The sequence below is a fragment of the Schistocerca americana genome, chromosome 3 (genome assembly GCF_021461395.2).
Source record: "Schistocerca americana isolate TAMUIC-IGC-003095 chromosome 3, iqSchAmer2.1, whole genome shotgun sequence".
Classification (NCBI taxonomy): domain Eukaryota; kingdom Metazoa; phylum Arthropoda; class Insecta; order Orthoptera; family Acrididae; genus Schistocerca; species Schistocerca americana.
Genome location: NC_060121.1, coordinates 768401045 through 768423256, shown reverse-complemented (window position 1 = coordinate 768423256; position 22212 = coordinate 768401045).

Sequence of the window (22212 nt, the reverse complement as noted above, 5' to 3'; positions counted from 1 at the left end):
GATTCGGCTCAAGTGTGGGTCAAAGTTTATGCCGCTGAAGAAATTGTTTGATTTAGATTTTGAGACGTTACCTGAGTAGAGGAAGTATTTCCGTAAACGCGTAAGAAGGTTTGTGAATTGGAAGATGTAGCATCGAAAGTTACAAGTGGAAAATTGAGCGTGGAATATTACGTGAAAGGCCATGATGCCAAGTGGAAGTCTGAATATCATTAAAGTGACTGTCGACATAATTGGACACAGGAAGAAGTCGCATCGTTAGTGATACAGTTTAATCTTTCTGAGCGTATACCTTTTAGCTGTGGCTAGAGAGAACTTATACTTTAAGATTTTACTTATCTCGAGGGTTAATAATCTGCGTTTCAATTGAATAACTTGTTATCATCCCAGAAACATCGGTAAATATAGATCCCTATAAGTATAGGAAGGAGTGAGTAGGTTGGTACAGGCACACGAGAGAACTCAAAAGTCCTTTCAATTTCTGAATTTAATCACCATCCTATTCTACTCGTCGAGTTAGCAAATAAATAATCCGATTGCCGAAAAAAACAATTAAAATAGGAAGGGGCAGTTACACTGGCTATATATAAATCAAAAGCTGCCTTTTTCTTCTTGATCTCATAGTCATTCGATTCTAGATTGGTTTCCATAAATTACACGAAAATAGCAGTAGCTGCGGAAAATGTACTTATTACTTTTAATTAGCGTTAGAAGCTTACGCCGCACATCAAGCCTATTATTAGATGACTAGCACGTCTGATAATAAAAACAATTTATGTGCATCAATACTGAACAAATAATAGCTGATGATAGATCAAAATAATACCTCCTTGCCATTGACAATGAAACTTAAGTCTTAGATTATAGAAGATAACGACGTAAAGAATATTAGAAATACAGTACTATATTTCGAAGTGATATTAATACGAGGGTAAATCAATCATCATCCGCAAAGTAGTTATAAAACTTTATTGTAATCAAATAGGAAACTTAAAAGAACATCATTTTTCGACATAGTGTCCTTGCGTTTCAACGCACTTGGTCCATCGTTGTACTTCCTGATGCCATCATAAAAGAAGGTTCTCGGTTGAGCTGCGATCCAGGAATGCACCGCTTCTTTTACTGCTTCGTCCAAGGCAAATCGACGGTCCCTTAATATCTGTTTGAGCGGAACAAACAAGTGATAGTCAGAAGGGGCAAGATCGGGGCTATGTGCAGGATGATCCAGTACTTCAGATTTGAGTTTCTGGAGCGTTTCAGCAGTGTGGGCGCCAGTATGCGGCCAGGCATTCTCGTGCAACAGCACAACACCTTTTGACAGCAAACCTCGGTGTTTGCTTCGAATTGCAGGCATTACCCTGCCAGTAAGCTTCTCAGTGTAACGTACACAGTATATTGTTGTCCCTCCTTCCCCATAATGTTCCAGTACTGGACCTTGTGCGTCCCTAAAAGCCGTAAGCATCAGTTTTCCTGCGGACCGTTGGGTCTTGAACTTTTTCTTACACGCTGAATTTGGATGTTTCCGTTCCATACTCTGCCGTTTACTCTCCGGCTCGTAATGATGGATCCATGTTTCGTCACCAGTAATCATCCTGTCTAAGAAGTTGTCCCCTTCGTTACCATAGCGATCCAAATGTTTTTAGCAGACATCTAAGCGCGTTTGTTTATGCAACTGTGTGAGTTGTTTTAGGACCCATCTTGCACAAACTGTTATGGAACCCAAGTCTGTTGTGGATGATTTCGTAGACAGAACCTTGACTGATTTGCAGACGATGTGCCACTTCGTCAATAGTTAATCGTCTGTTTAAGAGTATCATTTCACTTGAACACTCAATGGATTCTTCATTTGTGGCGGTAAACGGTTGTCCGGCTCCTTCGTCGTACGTAACACTTGTGCGACCATTTAGGAATTTTTCAATCCATTCGTAGACACTCCGTTTTGGCAAAACACTGTTCCCGTACTGTACTGTAAGTCTTCGATGAATTTCGGCCCCTGATACTGCTTCCGACCACAAAAAACGGATCACTGAACGTTGCTCTTCTTTGGTGCAAATAGAGAGCGGAAAAGCAATGATTAACAGCACGGTAGCATAACAAAACTAAGCTAGCACCTTGAAAATTGCAAAGATATAACAACAAATAAATAAAGCATGCGTCACCAACATAAAACGACACTAGTACCAAAATAAACAAAAGTATAACTAAATTGCGGATAATAATTGTCTTACACTAGTACACAATTTTCGATTTATACGATAACTTCCATCGAGTACATATTATGGAATACGCAGATAGAAGAATATCGCTTGACAATCCACAGAATGTTACAGAAGCTCTCAGTGGGAATAGGGATTCAGATATACACGGAGTGGACATAAATGTGGAAACAACAAAAACGCAACACATTACTATGCCTAACACGGTGTACGAAAATCATTGACATTGGAAGCAGCTTTCGTTATCCCGGCAAGACGGTGGGGAATTTCATGAAACGATGATGCAAGTGGATGGTAATGACACACCTTTCGCTCCAAAGTAGACCATAAAGGCTCAATAACATTGATATCTGGTTACTGATATGGCCTGGAGAGATGCGACAATTTAACTTCATGGTCACAAAACCAGTCCATGGAAGATGGAAGACCTCAGCGACGAAATGGACACGTAATTCTTGGCAGGAACATGACCTTGCAAAGTATCCTTTGGGCTAATGGAATATCACGATATGTGTGTCTAAATCGTCACCGAACCCCCACCATGTTTCACTCTTGTGACGTAAGCTCGGCCAGATGTTGGAAACAAGACTCATCTGACCAAATGACTTTCGTCCATTGCTCAATAGTCCAGGATTTACGGCTTCAGCAGCAGATTTTCCTGTTACCGGCATTTGCATTGCCGCGTGGAGTAGCCGCGCTGTCTTAGGAGCCTTATCATAGTTCGCATGGCTCCCCCCGTCGGAGTTTCGAAGGAGGTTCGAATCCTCCCTCGGGCATGGGTGTGTGTGTTGTCCTTAGCGTAAGTTAGTTTAAGTTAGATTAAGTAGTGTGTAAGCTTAGGGACCGATGAACTAAGCAGTTTGGTCGCTGGTGACTAGTTTTTGAATTTCATCTCGCCCTGGAATTCCCAGCTTATGGAGCTGCCTTCGTGTCGTTTTGATGTTGACAGAGTTCGGAGTGCGACATTCAGTTCTGCAGTGACTTTTGCAGCTGTTGTCCCCATATTGTCGTCACCATCTTGTTTAATGACCGTCTGCCACTATCACGCAACACACATTTTGACGTAGCTTGTGACTTAGCGTATATGGTTTCCAGCATTTCCTGTGTGCTGTGTAACTCTTCGATATGATACCTTTTGAAACACCATAGGCTCTGGCTACATACAGAGTACAAACACCAGCAGTTTCCCCACGTTCGAATCGACTTACCTGCGAGCTGCTACGCAGAACACTGTTCTGATCATGACTGACATTTGACACTTATGGATGATATAGCGCAGCTGTCGTTCGTGGTCAGCTACAACAGTCCAACCTGCTGGCTTGCTGGAGTCTGTTTTCAAGCATTCATCGCGGTGATTTCATTTCCAACCGCTACGTATAAGTGTTACAATCACTTAAATGTCACCTATAACACTGCAAGACGTTGCAATTTTTACAAGGAGTGGTGACACGAGTGGAATATTTGTCTTTCAATCCTCCTAGTATCTTGCATTAAGTGACCTGCTATTCACAACTGGGCTCATACGAGAGATGTAAGTGGTTTAAGCATCTTTATGAAATTGAGGAGCACGAACGAGTTGGGGAAATTCTGAAGTCCTAGAAGGAAAGTTACTATTAGAGAAACACATTCCTGTTATGGACTTAAGGTGCCGTCCAACGAATGTCCAAAATGCAAATCATGATGCACACAAGAATTTGACACCATTGACCAAATAGTCCCGCTAAAGGATCTATAAACATCATGAATAAGTGGTGCAGCACATAAACGGTTCTTAACAAGTCTAACAAACACGTTGCAGAAGGCAGATCTGCTAAATACTGTAACTACGAGCACGCTGGTACGCTTTGTTTACATTGGGAATTCTGACACACTTTGTAAACAATTGGTCTGTGCTCAAAAGTATCTGAATGACCTGGGTTATTGATTAAAGAAAATACGATCCACAATTATCGAAGTATTTGAGTTGCGTAAAATGACGAAAATGTTGTCAACTACGTTTGTGCTACTGGCTTATGGACTGGCTCACTAATCGCATTGGACAATTTCAGCAGAAGCAATAAACCATTAGGTGTGGAGTATTGGAATGAGTGCATAACGCGCCCTTGATAAATTTTTAAAAACTAACTATGGTGTACAAAATGTAATTAACGAATTGTTGAAGATGAGTTTTACTTTAAATAATATTCTGCAAACCCTGAAAACACGAAATAAAGTCAACTGTTGATTTATGCCCCAGTTACTTACTGCCACCAACAGATGTCTACAATGGCTAAAATGTTAAAAGTTCGATCTCGGTACCAAACCTGGTGTAAGACAAGTTCGAATTAACTGTTTAGCTTATCTATAATATTTGTCAAAGGTAACAATAATCTAACATATCAGCAATAATGCATCAGCAAGGCTGCAAAGAAAAAAAAACGCAGAATTTACGTTTAAGTATTACAATGTTTATGTCAAATAGCATGATGTTACTTTACACACATATTTGTCAAATTGGTGCCTATAAAAACTGATTGTGGACTCTGAAGTACGTGCTAGAGAGAGAGAGAGCAAAGAGAAGCTATCACTAAGAAAATATCATCCAGGACAATTACTGCAAATGACTCAGACCTTGTTGACGTTAAGCACAAAGGGGTGTACCATAGTTAAAGCTCAAGATAATTATTGTCTCTCGTCTATGATGATTATCAAATTTCACAATATTCTAAAATGTCTGCAAGAAACGTCAACAGTGGAAGAATGTACACTATTTACATTTCAACAATATATAAATACGTGGAGTGTAGTTGGTCTGATGATGTTCAATGTCATCATCTAATTTTTTATCAGCAATTTAGGAGGGAGCAAATATAAAGCACCAGTGGAAGAAATACGAAGGATGTCAGTTGTTACGAAAGACTGAAAAGTTCGAACAATTGGAATTATGGTCCTCTAACAAACTGTAATAAACTATAATAATCTGTAATAGACACACACAATACGATTCTAGGAAGGAAAATGCCTTCTTATCATTTCGAGTTCAAGGAAGGAAGAAAGCGTATCGTTACGATGTATCACTTAAACTGCAGAACGACGTTTTTTCCTTACATACACTTACGAGGTGACAGAAGTCGGTAACTGCAAGACGTGACATCATAAAAGACGATAACAGGGTCGTCATCTCGAAAATAAAAATTTTTGATTAAATTATTTGTCTATAGTTTTGTTATACGTAAGATCTTGCTCAGTTTGCATGCAACGTGAAGATTCGAATTAGATATTGCAGCACATAAATTGTCTCTGTTACAAATTAAAATGCACGCAACTTGCATGTTGGCACTAGTGATGAAAACTTTAGGTTAAGCAGCATTCATTTATGACTAAGGTTCGATATATCTATCCCACACATGAGTAGCCCAGATACAAAAGCCGCTAACTGCGTGATAAGCGAAACTGGGATAATCACGAAAAACTCATCCCATCAAAACTACTGAATTTGAAGACTGGATTTCTTTCTCCAAAATTAAGTAAACAAATAATTAATTACTCCGTATTAATGGATGAAATCCGCAGTTATTGAAATACTGATTTAGCGTTTTTTGTACCCGATTTATGCAGTTAGCAGTTTTTGAAAACGTATCGACCCAATTACGAAACAAACATTTCGTTGCTAAACCTGCTATTCAGTGATATTTTAGGTATGACAGAAGGACAGGATTTAATTATTGCGACTTTAAACAAAACACCTTTTTCAAAGAGAAATCTGGAAATTCTACAAATTCGGCATATAAGAACACGAGGGTGGCATTATTTTAGTAGGAGAAACTCACTTATTTAACATCAAAAAGAGAATAGAAATGAATGATCATCATTACTTTTTTTTAACCCATCGTGATCTCTACATCACAGGATGTTGAAGAAAATAAAATAATCTCCAAATTGCGTCTTAGTAAAACATCGATAAAATTTTAGAAAATGATAAAATTGGCGAAAAGTTGCATCTTAGTTAAAACAGTGACAAAAAATTATACAAAGTAGCGGCAGGTACGACTCTAGGAGTGCCTTTCTGCTCCTCCAAGTTTGTCATTGCTCACCCACGTTTCACCAAAGTGAAGTTCCAAAATCTGCTTGATATTTTCGAGTTTTGCTTCTGAAAGTTGTACACTTGCTGTGATTGGTGTTGGGCCACTTCCTTTGCTGAATTTTTTTCCCCTCTTCTGTATGCTCTTCCCCTCTCCAGCTTCAAAATTGTAGAGGGGCTCTCTATGAACCAGACAAATCTTTTTGTGTTTTCTTTTTGTGAAAATGTTTTTTTGGGTTTTTTGAATCTGGAAATGCCAGCTGTCAGTCACTTCCACTTAGCCTTCCGCGCATGTCACAACGATTAGTGTCAACATAGTTTGCATTGCGTAGCATTGCTTTACTGAGGCTTTTCATATTCATTTTTCTGTTTTCGAAACATTTCTTTTTTACCGATCAGGTTCCCGCTTACTTTTCCGGGAGGGACCGTCATCTTCGGTCTCGTTCTGGTCATTTCTCAACTGTTGCTACGGGTTCGATTTCTTGCAGAATTCCTGTTATTTCAATTACTCCCACTTGGTTTTTTACTATCTTTCGCATTTAAACCGTCTGAAAATCACTCATTTTCTTCAAAACACTCACGCAAATACGTCAGCACATATCTTGCTGATCCGCTGAACTGTGCTCACTTGCATATATTTCGACAACGCATTGGCAGCGAAAGCTTCACTGTTCCGTACGCGTTCGCTACAGCGCTGCCAACCTAAGTCTGAATAAGAAAAATATCCCTTACTATTCTAACGAACTGAAATATAGCTTTGAATGTCTACATTGGTAAGTCTGATGTCAGCTGGCTTGCTTTGCATCCGGACAGAGCACAGCGACCTCCGTGTCTGTTAAACTTGGTGGGTTTTGTAAATGTTGGACATTTAGTGGACTTTGCACCCGAAGAGGACTAACAGTTAGCGGCTATTGCAAAAAGATCATGATTTTCTACAGCCATTTTCGACTGTTTATAGCGGGTTTTGCACCCTGAAACCTATTATATCGTGTAGTCACTGAAAAAACCTGTACGTCAATGTGCTCATCTCAAAAATCGAAAAAAAATGCAGACAATGTAGGTGTCAAAGTATTTAATCTGACGATCAACTGTGCTTGTAAAGTGTGTGAAAGCTTACATATAACACGATTCTATTTTGCTCGAATTTTCATAGACGTCCTGCATATTACAATAATCGTGCAAGCTGCGTGTATTTTAATAATAAAGACAATTTAGAAGCAGAAATGTTTAATTTTAAGCTCCATGGACTCTGAAAATGTGATACTCGTATCGAACTTTCGTCTTAAACGAGTGTTTTTTTTATCGATAGTCCCGATATACAAGTTGCGATATTGGAGATAATTTAAGTATTGGAATATTTATTTTTCAACTTAAATGAGCATATAGAGTACACAAAACCTTATATGTAATACAATAAATGATAAGGAGATGTCACATCTCTCTCTGACTTTCTGCGGTTGTCTCATGAGTGTGCATAAACAAAGAACCTCGTCTTGCAGTTTTAGCTATATATCGCAATAAAATAATTTGTTCCTTCCTAATATCGAATTAACAGAAACATCTTTTTCCATCCTAAATTTATGTTGTGTGTGTCTATTAGATGTTGGTGTTATTGACTACAGTTTTTTAGAGAGCCATAGTACCAATTTTTGCAGTCTGTTCAGTCATTTGTAATAATTCACATGAATTGTATTTTTTTTAAACACTCATTTTCTTCAGTCTCCTAAACTGTTGACTAATAACGTTGGGTGCTAACGGTACACATCATCACAATGAATACACTTTACATATTTAGATATTGTTTTAACATAAAGATTACACTTTCCTGCATTGCTGACGCTTTGTTGCAGATATTTTAGAATATTGTGACATCTGACAACCATCATAGAAGGGGTGATACATTTAATTTGAGCTTTATAATACGGAACAACATTCGTACTTAACCTCAACTAAGAGTCTATCATTTGCAATAATTATGACTGTTTATGTTTTCCAGTGATACATTGTCTTCGCTCTCTTGCCGCTGACACACACTTTAGAGTTCACAGTCATGTTTTATAACACCAACTTCACAGATACATTTGGAAAATAACGTCATGTAAACATTGTGACACTTAATGTTAACTTCAGAACTTTTTACCTTGCTGATGCGTTTTTGCAGACAGCTTAGGCTGTCATGACATTTGACAATCATTGTAGATGTGGTAAATAATTAATTCGAAACTATGTTGAGTCTTACACCAACTGTAGTACAGAGATCGAACTTTCAACATTTTACAGAAAGTAACTTGGTATTAATCAGTAGTATATTTTATTTCACATTTTTGAGGGTTTGTAGAATAGTATTTAAAGGAAAACTCATATTCAGCAACTACAGATTACTAATTTGCGAATTACGTCCTATGAGCAGATGCTGAATTTTAATTGTTTATGGAGAGTTTGCCCACATAAGAGTTCCAACATTCCGTAGTGACTGAGATACAGCTTCTGATGGAAGTTACCAATCTGATTGGTGAGTCAGTCAATAAGTGATTTTTTGAAATTACTATAACAAACATAGATGACAACATTTTCATCATTTTACACAATTCAGGTACTTTGGTAAGTATGGGACACATTTTTTAAATAAATAATTCAGGCCATTCATACATTTTTTAGCACAGTGTAGTTACTCTGTAATTTGAAATTTCATTTAAATAACTGATAAAATACTAGGCTCTGATTAGAGAAGGGGGGAGGGAGATGGTACATTACGCATTCTACATAAATAGCAAGTAAATAATGAGACTTAGTGTTATTTTCATGACTCATTTCTATACTACACTCCGACTGATTGAAGAGTGAGAGATAGAGTAGGGGCACATGGCACAACTAGGCTAGTTAGATTTACCTTTTTGTATATCTTCATGGAAACTTCATTCTGATTGGATGTGCCATTCAGAATGAAGTGTAAGATAGTAGGGCATAAAATAAAAATAATTCCTATATCTAGAATTTTTGATAGGCTCTTTCACTTTTGATACTGGACAGTGATTGGTTGGAAAGAGAAGGAGAGCAGGACATAAAGTATAGTTGTGCTAGATCCTCCATCTTAGATTTTTCGTTTGAGTGCATCCAGGGGAAGTTCTTAATTTCTCACTTACACAACTGGATCTTGAAATTTTTATCGGTTCTTTCATTTGTCATACTTCTTTTGATTGGTTGGAGATAGAGGGGAGAGGGATTGGAAGGAGTTGTGGTTGGTAAGGATGGTAATGTCACTGATAAGACTGATGATTTCACTACATTCAGCTGATACAAACAAAGTGTCCTTGATACTGAATGGAAACAGAGATCCATAATACTATAGTAAAGACGTTAAATGAGTTGACTTTCTTAGAAATCTATTCATCAGATCCAAAATACAAATAAATACAATATTACAGGAATTTATTCTTCAAAACAGTGTGTTAGGGACATTATTGTTGACATACCAGTACGTGCATGTCTTATCAAGCACTCTCAGGAGAGGATAAAAGTTCTCATGCGAAATGATAACAATGAAATTATAGATAAAAACGCAGAACTCTTGCCAGTGACGGCAAATGAAGTGCACAGGGGAGAAAGTAATACTGTTAAATTTAATGTAGATGACTCTACCACAGACTGCTTAACAAACACAGCATCTCTTGCGACGGTTATTGATTGTCTGGTGAAATAATCACAGAGAGATACTAGCGAAGAGAATCAACAACACTATACGCTCTTAGAAGTTCTGTCAGTCTGTAACAGCAAGTACCTCGTAGTTACGTACTATTCCTATGGAATATGCTTAATAATAATTCTAGCACGAGTGCAACAATAGTTACCCTTTTTTTAACTATAGCAGTTTTGTGGTAGCATGGATCTTTGGGTTCCATTAATAATAGCATTCAGTTAGTTCTTACCTCGATATATTGAACTTTTTCCCAGGAGTGGGTGACGAGATGCTTAGCTAAACAAAGCAATAATTTTGATAATAATTATAACAAATCTAGTGACTGCTCCATCTTTTCAGTGCAGTTTCAGCAGACTAATGATGATAGAAAAATACTCAATTTTGAGTATACGACATAGCTCCTAAATTTGATGTCAATGACATAATTAATGAGTTTGCTACACTAAAAGCAAGGAAATGGAAAATAAAACCTGTTTCAATTATGCATTATGTAGTGACAAAGTAGCATAGTTTCTTTTGCTTTCATTTTTTTAACAACGTTTGTGCAGTTGGTTATTTATTTACTACAATGATACATGTAATTTGATGTGAGCGACATTTCTCATCTATACACCTCATTTAAATAATATTTTCAATAATGCTGTGTTTTCTTTAAATCTACCATAAAAATTACAGCATTTCCTAGACCTGTGTCAAATGTCTTGAATACGAAGTAGTGGTTTTCAGTTCACTGTACCATTACGATGTGCGACACAACAGCTTTAACACATTATGGCTGACGTCCACTACTTAGTACACTACTCACGACTGAATGGTCTAATGCTCATCTGCTGTTCACAGTTCTTAGTTAAAGCAACCGCCGTAGTTACTGCGCTAATGTCGCTTGTACACGATGAATAAAATCACTCTTGGAACCTTTTGGACGGACAACGTACACTGCCTGACGAAGTGAATCACCGAGATCGGGAGAAGGAAACGAAATGAAACTATATGGGCTGAGAGGGTATGTGATGTTATTTAGCTTATTACAAAATCTATTCAAATTTACAATGGACGTGGCAGTGCGAGCCTGCTTATCACTACGACGTTGTGCACCCACTCTAGCCCGGATGCATGAACATTTTCGGCTGTATCCCCTCCTGAGGCAAACTGGCCCACCACAACTGTTATAACTGGTCCTTGATATCCTCGATACTGACACTGGGGTGACATTAACAGTACAGCTGGTGCCGTACACGTTCTGTCAGCGGCAGATCTGGTTACCTTGCTGGCCACAGGAGTATCTTAACATCACGCAGACGGTTCATAGAAACACATGTCATGTGTGGATGGATATTATACTGTTGAAGACGCAGGATGTCTGTAACACACCGATGTGCCAGTAGAGCTCCATCGGTGACCTGAATCGTACCCGACGGCTCACCACACCAAGCCGCCAGGAATATCACCGCTGCGCTGCTTCAAAACACTGGAAGGATTGGACATCTCCACAGATGGCTGCCTGCTTGCTGACGATGTTCATCCAGGGTAGTGCAGAACCGCATTTCATCGATGAACACAATACAATGCCATTCATCAGCAGTCCTTGCATCCAAGTTATAGAATCACTCCAAATGTAGCTGTCTTTGTCGTGGTTTTAACGACAATGTACGCATGGAAAGGCAACTGGTTAGTCTGCCTACTGCTAGTCACCAACCAGTCGTGCAGAATGACCCAGAATGTTGCATGGGGCCCTTTACTCGTTCTCGGATGGCAGGCGCAGACGTGGACATTGCAGTGTGTCTTGGTGAACAATACAGCGATTCTCTTTTGTTGTGGTCAGACGTGGTCGACTGCAGCACTGACGATTAATGTGCCTGTCCTCACGTTCCTATGCTGTCCATCGTTAAGGCACTGTCATATCCAAATTCCTCTGAGAACTGGATTTTGCCCGATCTGAGCAAATGGGACTCGCAATGAAATCAATTTTTTTTTCCAAACTCTGTCAGGTGCTGATACCACTGTCTCGTGCAAGTACTCGACATCTCCGTGTCCTTCACAGTGATCAATCAACGTCTGACGCTGTGTACTCCTCTTATGCCCATAGAAAATATTAGAACTGGCTAACAAAACTAAACGTAAAGAAAATAAATGCACTCTGGTGGTCATTCTACATGTAACAGCGAATAGCAATTTTAATCATTTACATATCAATCAGACAGCCTGGTTAGCGGAGTGGTAACGTATTTGCCTATCATTTAATGGGCCTGGGTTCCATTTCCGACCTCGTTGGAGATTTTTCTCCTCTCGTTGATTGGGTATTCTGTTGTTCTCAGCATCACCGAGGTACAAGTCGCTCAATGTGGCATCACATGAAACGAGACTTGCAACTCGGCTGCCGAACTTCCCTGCGTGGGACCTCCCGGCCAACAATGCCACACGATCATTTCTTTTCCTTTTATATTCCTATCGACGGTGTGTATGTGTACGAAGTTACAGAGTCACCTGACCGCGTCTTCTGGATACTTCACTTTCTTTGTGAGGCCTTCACTCCAGCGGGTGAAGATGGCTTAGGTGCTCGTCTGAAGTTAGATGGCGCAGGCTGGGTTTCTCATGATCGATGTTCCCGGAGTCCTTGCTAGCTGGCACAGAGAAGACAGATTATTCGTTATATTGCAGCTGACTACAAGTCCCAGGATTCTTTAGCAGACGAATATCAATGAGATTGGAGAATAGTGTCGTGCATCACTTCTGTCGTCGTCCATATTTTCAGATGTGACCTATGCTTTTCTCCAATCACTGTGCGCAGTGTTTTGTTGAGAACATTGTTATTTTGTAGTTAAAATGGGACCTGAAAATATTATATAGGGGCTGTGTTTAGTTCTAGAGATGTTACATGTTTTTGAGCGCCACACAGTAATATCTTTATCCGTTCAAATGGTTCAAATGGCTCTGAGCACTATGGGACTTAACTTTTGAGGTCATCAGTCCCCTAGAACTTAGAACTACTTAAACCTAACTAACCTAAGGACATCACACACACCCATGCCCGAGGCAGGATTCGAACCTGCGACCGTAGCGGTCGCACGGTTCCAGACTGTAGCGCCTAGAACCGCTCGGCCACCCCGGCCGGCTCCGTATCAATCATTTTTACAGTGATACAAGAGGTAAAGTGGTGCAGTCCATCTTTTCCTCCCATAGAAATGGGTACACTAACTGAAAAACAGTCTTCATTATGTTTACTTCTTTGCTGTCCTCATCTTCAGTTCCTGCATCACACGTGTGTGTGCATACGCAAACAGTACCTCTGATAACATTTACATACGGCGACGCAGTGATGTGCAGACAGAGTGACGTAGTGGCTAGCATAGCAGACTGTGTCCTGCGGGACGTCAGTTCAAATGCGATCAACAGCAATTGATTGTTGCTTAGTATTTTTCATTTCTGGGAGGTTCTTGAAATATCTCATGTTTGTAATGTCTTTCCATTCTGAAATGCACAATGCTTGCATAATTCGCAGCATTCTGGGATATTCTATTTTTATTTAAGTAGCTGCACTCTCCGTCCTGCAGCTCAGAAATGTTTTGACTGCTGAATTAGAGTTTGAAATAAACGTGCTTTCAGTGGGAAATGTTGTATTTCACTGACAACCCTCTTTGACGTTTCGACTGGATTCCGGCCACGATGTGGCAGTGTGTAATGAAGCGCTCGTGTACTTCGATACATCTGCATCACCGAGGCTCCAATTGGAAAACATAAAAGCCCTCGCCTACACGGACAGGAACCGTAATATATAGCGCTATTTTATATGACACCCTTTGCGAACAAGAACACATACAGATTCTCAAGTGTAACATACTAACTACGATCGATTCCGTACTTATTACGAAATAGTATATGTATTGCAATGTCTTACTATGGACGCCAAGCAGGTGATTCAGCGATGCAACAGAAAACACTTGCACCACTAAGTGGACTACACCTGTCAGTACAGACTAACCGTTTTGCTTCCATACGTCCACATTTTAACACCTGACCTGCTGCCCAGGGGAAAATAAGCAGTAATGACTTACTCTTGCCGCATGTGTCCGGATGTACGGCACAACCTAAAACATACTATTTCTAATGGTTATAATTATTAGGCTGTAAATGATGTAAATACTGCTGTAATGTTGTTCAGTAGACTGTCGTCAATTAACAACAGAAATCTCTGCACTTACACCCATCACAGCCTGTATATTATACAAGTTTTACTCTACAGTTCGAGGTCATACGAGTTGAACAGTCAACCCGGTGACTTATCATCGAGTATGATCCTAGACATGTATTATATGCGAGATGTCACCTTCAGTCGAGCATTACAATCCACCAGGAAACTATACAGAACTTCCAAAGCACGCCGTTTCCTATGAATGCTGCATGGCGCTGAAGAACCGTGGTATATTCTACAAAAAGGCGGCGAATGAAAACGTAGCGGAATAATTTAACGGTGAATTCCGTGTTTCGTATGTGACAGAGTGCCAAATTGTGACAGACAGACTGTGCCGCTGGTGGTATTGTGGACATCAATGTTTCTCCTGTTTTCACAAAACACTTCTGCGTCATATTTCTCAGGGTAGAATAGCTTATTAAAGCCGTATGCAGATAGAATACAGTTCATAGCCTATCAGTACATCAGTATATAAACAGTAAACACCACACGGCGACTGTTATATATAAGTTATTCATTAATTCACACTACATGGAAGCAGTTGGCACAGAGTACTGTGGAGTACGTGGTAAATAATGTTTGATGATGACTTTTTTTTTATCTCGGAACAACGAAATACATCAAAAACTACACGTCACATTAAAACAAGGAAAAAATAGGAGTTGAGTAGTTTTAAAAATGCAATCTGGTGATACCAATGTTGACTCCCTGCCTCACCCCAAGAGGATGCTGCGAGAAGCAACTTTGAAATCTTAGAAAGGAACATCCGATTTTTATTTTAGATTCGGATTTTACACATAAAAATACGTAACTTCCGTATGTAACAATTTTTTCTTTGTGTGGTATATAGCATTGTAATTGGCAAAATATTTGAGTTCGGAAACGATATTCTCTCGAGAAAGATGCATTGGCTCAAAAAATGAAAGAAAAATGGGAGTGCTCTCCTCCTCCTCAAAAACAAGCGTATTTAAAAATTATTGAACAGGCATTTATTTTGTTTTTTATCAGCCAAAGAATTTTTCTCGAGCTAATACAATTTTTGAACTCAATTTAGCTTTTTGTCCGCTACAGCGCCATCCATCTCGCAACGGAAAAAGTGTTACATACAACATTTATATATTTTTCCGTAGAATCTGAATATACAATAAAAGTCGGATGTTATTTAAGATTTCAAAGTTGTCCTTCCACCCCAGTCGCTGGGAGTGGGGGAGGGTATCAACACTGGTATCGCAGCTTTTGAGATATTTAGCTGTTTGAAGATAAGAAGCTCCCCTGTTTACTAAACGTAGACGGCGTTACTTTACCTGCTTCGTGTAGTAGCGTTACAAGCTAATCTTTTGGCTGTCCCCGCATGTAGTACGCTTCATGACACTTTAAGGTTTCTTGTATACCATCTTCCAGTACTTCAATTTTAATGGCCTGCAGTGTATTTACTATTTTTAAAATTATCTGTGTCCTAAGTTAGCCTGGACCTGTGAGTAAAAGTCAGCTTTTATTGTTTTATTTCCGTCGTTCCCAGAGACTTCGTTATCTTTAGACAAGTTAATGTTGTTTCTAAACCATGTAAATGAAACGGAATACTGTTGTTTATTCCTGAACTGGAGTTACAGATTCTTTGGCTACCAAAATAAGCTTAATCCATATTTCTTTAGTTTCTACTATTGCCAGGTGTCCAGCTGCGTGTAGTCGTTTTCGTAACACTATGTGTCGTTCAAATGGTTCAAATGGCTCTGAGCACTACGGGACTTAACTGCTGTGGTCATCAGTCCGCTAGAACTTAGAACTACTTAAAGCTAACTAACCTAAGGACATCACACACATCCATGCCCGAGGTAGGATTCGAAACTGCGACCGTAGCGGTCGCGCGGTTCCAGACTGTAGCGCCTAGAACCGCTCGGCCACTCCGGCCGGCTATGTTTCGTCTGCGTACTTTGCCGTCACCATTAGGTCATGGCTGCAGAATGAGCGTCTTCGCTACCTCTCACCTGTTTTATACGCTTATCACCCCCCACCCCTCACCACAGGTGAGGCGTGGTGGGGTGGTGACGGTCGGGGGGGGGGGGGGGGGTTACGGAGTACGCTGGGCGCGAACTGTGGCCCCATCAGGAGTCCTGTGGCCTGTGTCAGATGCGGAAGTCGCTCTCGACTGATTGTAATTTTAGTTGGTTGAGTGCTGTGTTCACTCTCAGCAAAGGTTGGGGCGCAGCTTTCAGGCACGTTAAACGATAAGAGTATGAAGGAGGCTGGACGTAGCTGTGTCGCTCATGCTACAGGTATCACCTAAAGATTACGGTCAGGTGCACTGTCGAAATACCGCGTTACGAAAACGACTGCACCCGTTTGGACACCCGAAACAGCATACACAATTGTCTCGCCTGGGAACGATCACATATTCCTTTTGTTTTGTGTGGTCTATAAAAGGGCTTGTTAATACCGAGAGACAAAAGAGGTATCGTAAGGCGGTTGGTAAAAACTGAATCCGCTGTTACTATACAATTTCTTGGTGGCTTTCTTCTGTGAGTGTAATTCCAATTCTATCAATCTTAACCCTGTTCGTCCGTAATAAATAAACTAGTGACGTTAATTTAACTACTAAAAAGGAGGTGTAGATTAATTAAGCCTGATCACAGGTGTACATCCGACCACATCATCGCAAGACGTTTTATCAAACCTACTATGTAAAAGCTTGGAATGTCACCGGCAATACAGAAATGGTGCGGAGAAGAAGCATACATGTTGAAACAGACGACGTATAGACAGCTGCTGAAACTGTCGTTAAATAAAATATTTTCTTTCCAAAATGCAGATGAGGAAAAACTAAGCACTAACGTTCCGACAACGTCGCGGCAATTTTTGGTAAATTACTAAGTTAGTTCGAGAACGATGGGGGAATAAAGGAGACTTGTTACACTTAAGGAATCAATCCATTGTCTGACTCAACTGATTTGTACGATGAGTCTATACCTGGTTGATGGGGCGACAGAGCGAGGATTTGAGCCGAATGATCACTGTGTCATTTTGCAGCTCAATATTTCCATTAAGTGACTCATTCTCAACTTATATAGTTTAATGAACCGTTAAGCCGAAACTTAGGCTGTAGCAGCGGCAGAAGTCAGAACAAAATATGAAATTCGTATAATATCGTGTTCAGTTACAGATATCGGAAATAGTATCTTCAATGTATCCTAATGAGGAAACAGGCATGTTACTTCTGAACGATAGTGACGGGATTTTACGCTCTACTTTGACAGTCAGTACCCTAATTAATATATAGTGCGGGCTCTAACAGTTCTTTTCTCCATAGAGACTACAAAGGTTGAAACGTCCCCTGAGAAAAATTTATGAATGACTGTGCTGATAAACCTCTTACGTTATTTGATTTTCAAACAGCTGAGCAAAATTGAACGAACTCAAAAATTTTTCTCTTTACTTATTCTGATCATCACTAAACGGACACACAATATTTTTTTTAGCGCAACGAAATCTGATTTTCAATAATCCCTACAAAAGAATGGCCCTGACTAACAATAACCTACACCTTTTATGAATCACTTACCTCACAAAAATCTTCGTTACTCGAACTACTGCAATACAGCGAGCGCCAATACTGCCAGCTAAATAAAAGATTCTAACCACTGAAGGAACTAACTACTGATAGGCATAGTTAGCAAATAAAAGACTTTGTCAGGGAACAAACAATGTATTTACCTTAATAGTGTTCAAAAGTCATAATATATATATCAGTTCATGACATCCAGTCTTACGAATTTCCATTTTCTGACGGACACACGTCCAGACCGTCCGCTTTCAAACTTCTGCCATCTCTCTCCCCACATCCACCACTGCTGTCTCTCTCCTCCAACTGCGCAACGCTACGCGCTGTTCACATCCAACTGCCCAACACTATAATAGCAAATGTTCCAACAATGCAAACCAGCCATAGATTGCACACAGCACAATCAGTGATTTTCATACAGAGCGCTACGTGGCGTTACCAACATAAAAACCTAAACAGCCTACATACAAGGTTCCCCAGAATTCAAGCAAACACCGGGGAAACGTTATTTCGTCTTAATGCTCATCAAAACAATCCTTAACCCGCGGGGTAAAGGGGTACCGTCTTCGATTAGTAACCAAAGCATCCTCGTTTTCGGGTTCGTAAGACGGCCACCGCTCAACATTAAAAAAAAAAAATTTAAAAAAAAGCGTCGGTAGTGGCAGCCGAAGATTTCTGACATAAGAAGTCGTCCTCATTCAGCCAACGGCCTTGTCAAAGAGGGCGGAGGAGCTGACAGAGGACTTGCTGCAAAGTAAAGGCATCGAATTTCTTGTGCCGAAATTCTTACACATTTTTCAATAAAACAAGCACTATTAACGTTTTACGTCTTCATTCTCAAAATAGTCACCCTAGTGACGAATACGTTTCTCCCAACGAGAGACCAGTTTGTTTATACCGTCACTGTAGAAAGTCTGGTTTTGTTGAAGCAGCTACAACCTCACGTTTGCTAGCACGTTTTCATCAGTATCAGTTCTCGAAGGTGTCCTTCAAGTTTTCGAAACAGACGAAAATCGAATGGGGCCAACTCAGGGCTATATAGACGATGGTCGATGGCTTTGAACCCAAGACGTTGGATTACTGCAGATATCGAAGCGATCGTGTGTGGTCTGACATTGTCTTCCTGAAGGAGATGGTGCTCCATTTGTGGTCAAACTCTTCGAATTCGAAAATCGATTGCAGCACGCTCTTTCCCACATGCCGACATAGTTACGAGTACATTACACACCGCTACGATACACGCCGGAATTAGGAGCCCTCTACGGCTGCAAATATGTAGGCACGAAGAATAAAGACGTAGAATGTTAACAGCGATGGTTTTATTTTAAGAAAATTAAAAGTTATGAGGCAGATGATTCGTTCTTATGATTAGCACCGAATGCAAAGATTTGTGAATAATCTTAAACCTTAATAAATATAAAATAATCAGCACAGAGAGAGAAAAAATGAGTCAGTGTCCTTTGACTACGCATTCAGCATTCAGTCCCAACTGTCTAGGAATTTCAGACCAGAGCAGCTTAAGAAAAAACGAACCCATAAGTCTTGGAATGGGGAACACGAGAGAAGCCTCCACGAAGGGTGTGTACCGACTACTAATTTCAACACATCCGGCCGTCTCATGGGCGTTTAGGTATTACCTAGCGGGCTAGTTCTCTCACACCAGAAGCAAACACGCGAGCAGACAAACGGTCTTTATCAGGATTTCTATAAATATTGAAGGCGTATGATCAGCCAAAGAACATTTGTTATCCAGCCTATGCCATGGCAAAAAAATTCGACATCCTGTGCATACAAGAGACCCACAGAGAAGGGCGACAGAGACCACCAAAAATACCGGGCATCAAATTAACTGCAGAAATACCGCACTCTCAGTGCGGAAGCGCCATATTTGTAATACCAGGGTGTCAGATAATGAGTGCCAACCGCACTGAAGAAAATAATATCGAAGTTATTTCAGTGGAGTTGAGTAACTGTGTGGTTACCTCTGTATATAAGCCCCCTTCTGTGCATTTTCCTTTACGCCACCTAAGAACGTCCACAACAGCAAGACGTCTATAACGACAGTCATAGTCGCGTGTGGGGATGTGCTGAAGATAATGAAAATGAGGAAGCAGTCCTCAAATGGTTCAGATGGCTCTAAGCACTATGGGACTTAACATCTGAGGTCATCAGTCCCCTAGACTTATAACTACTCAAACCTAACTAATTGAAAGACATCACACACATCCATGCCCGAGGCAGGATTCGAACCTGCGACCGTAGCAGCCGCGTGGTTCCGCCTAGAGCCGCTCGACCACAGCGGCCGGCGAAACAGTCCTCGCCTCTTATACACGGCAGCAAGCTACCCCCTTCCTTCAACAGTGGCAGGTGGCAGCTTGGATTTAACCTTGACTACCTCTTTGTGAGTGAAAACACCGCACAGCTGTGCTCAAAACCAGTGTGCTCGCCCATACCGAAGACGCCACACAGATCACTGCTGCGTCAAGTTCTCCCAGCAATAAGGCCACAGGAGGTGAGTTTCAAACGGAGATACAACTTCAAGAAAGCTGATTGGACGAAATTTTCTAACATGCTGGATAAGGAGATTAGGTCTGTGCCATCCATATGTGAAGAGTATGAAAGCTTTGTTCAAACTGTGAAATACTGCAACCTGGAATTTATTTCGAGAGGGTGTAGGTCAATGTATCTGCAGGGCTTGACACTCGAAACACCTGCTCTGCTGGACCAATGTTACCGGCTATATGAAGAAAATCCTTATAGCGAGGAAACTTGTCTGGCTGCACAGAGTACTCTCTCTTCAATCTCTGAGGCGAAAAGAGAAAAGTGCATTAAACTAGTGACAGAATGTGAGATGAGTGGAAGCAGCCAAAAGGCCTGGAGTGTATTAAGACGTCTCAACAACGATTTCTCCCAATCTAATACACATACAAATGTGAAGGCAGACCAGATTGCATACCAGCTCTTGAAAAATGGTAAACTTGACCGTTCCAGTAAAATCGGGAGACGAACCCTGGAAAGGGATCCCAAGCAAGAAGGTAACTTTCTGTCTCGATCTTTCAGTCTGAATGAACTCGACTCGGCTCTAAACAAGTGCAAAGTCGGGAAAGTATCATTGGTAGGTGATATAAGAACTGAACAGTCCCGGCGCAAAGTGCTGGCTGCTCGAACTATCGAACAATTGTATCAAGAGCTGCAAGATACCTAAACCCTGGAGGAAAGCAAAAATCGTAGCTATACATAAGCCAGGAAAAGACCGGAATCATCCCAAAAGCTATAGGCCTATCTCCCTTCTACGCCACCTGTATAAGGTGTTGGAAATGCTGATCCTCCAAAGAGTAACACATATGATAGACCAATTACTGATCCCCTAACAAGCAGGATTTAGACGAGGGAAGACCTGCACGGGAAAGGTGTTGAAGCTGACACAGCATATAAAGAACAGCTTCGAAAGGCGGTAGATCACAGGAGCTGTGTTTGTAGGTCTCTCAACAGCCTACAGCACTGTCAACCATAGACTCTTGTTCCTGAAGTTATAAAAACTCACGGAGAATTACCAATTAACCTCTATGATTAGAAATCTACTGCAGAATCGAAGATATTTTGTGGAATATCAAGGACAAAGAAGCAGATTGGGGCAGCATAAAATCGGGTTGCCACAGCGCAGTGTGCTGGCACCCTCTCTGTTAAATACATACACTAACGACCAGCCGATACCAGAAGGAACACAAAGCTTCATATATGCAGATGACTGTGTAATCACAGCTCAAAGATATAACTCTGAGAGTGTGGAGCAGAAGCTAACCGATGCTTTGAAAAAATTGTGTGTCTGTTACAGGGACAATCGCCTGCGCTTTCCACCGTAGATACAAACAGGCTAGCAGAACCTTACAGATAGATTGGGAACGAACATCTCTAGAACACTGCAAGATACCAAAATACCTCGGGGTCACTCTGGACCGTTATCTCACATAAAAGGAGCACTGCTTCAAACAAAGCAAAAAGTGCTGCCAGGAAGAATGTTGTTAGAAAGCTGACACGAACAACATGGGGAGTACGGCGAAATACAGTGCAGACATCAGCATTAGCCCTATGCTACTCTGCAGCGGAGTACACTTGCCCAATATGGTGCAGACCCACACACACCAGGGAAGTTTATCTTGTTCTGAAAGAGACATGTACTATCCTCATGAGTTGTCTGAGAGCCACACCCGTGGAAAAACTGCTCTGCTTAGCTGGCATAGCTCCTCCGGACATACGACGGGATACAGCAGCATAAAATGAAATGAAAAAAGGCATTAACATCCAAAGCCCATCCACTACACAGCCATCAACCGGCACATCAAAGATTTCTGACTAGAAAGAGCTTTCTTTGCAGCAAAGAAGCACTCGCTGGCACTGCATACCAACACCAGGAGAAGAGATGGTAGGCCAGATGCCAGCATCTGGAGGAGTGACTGATTCTACGAGAAGCTCTTCCCCCAGACCACACAGAGAAAA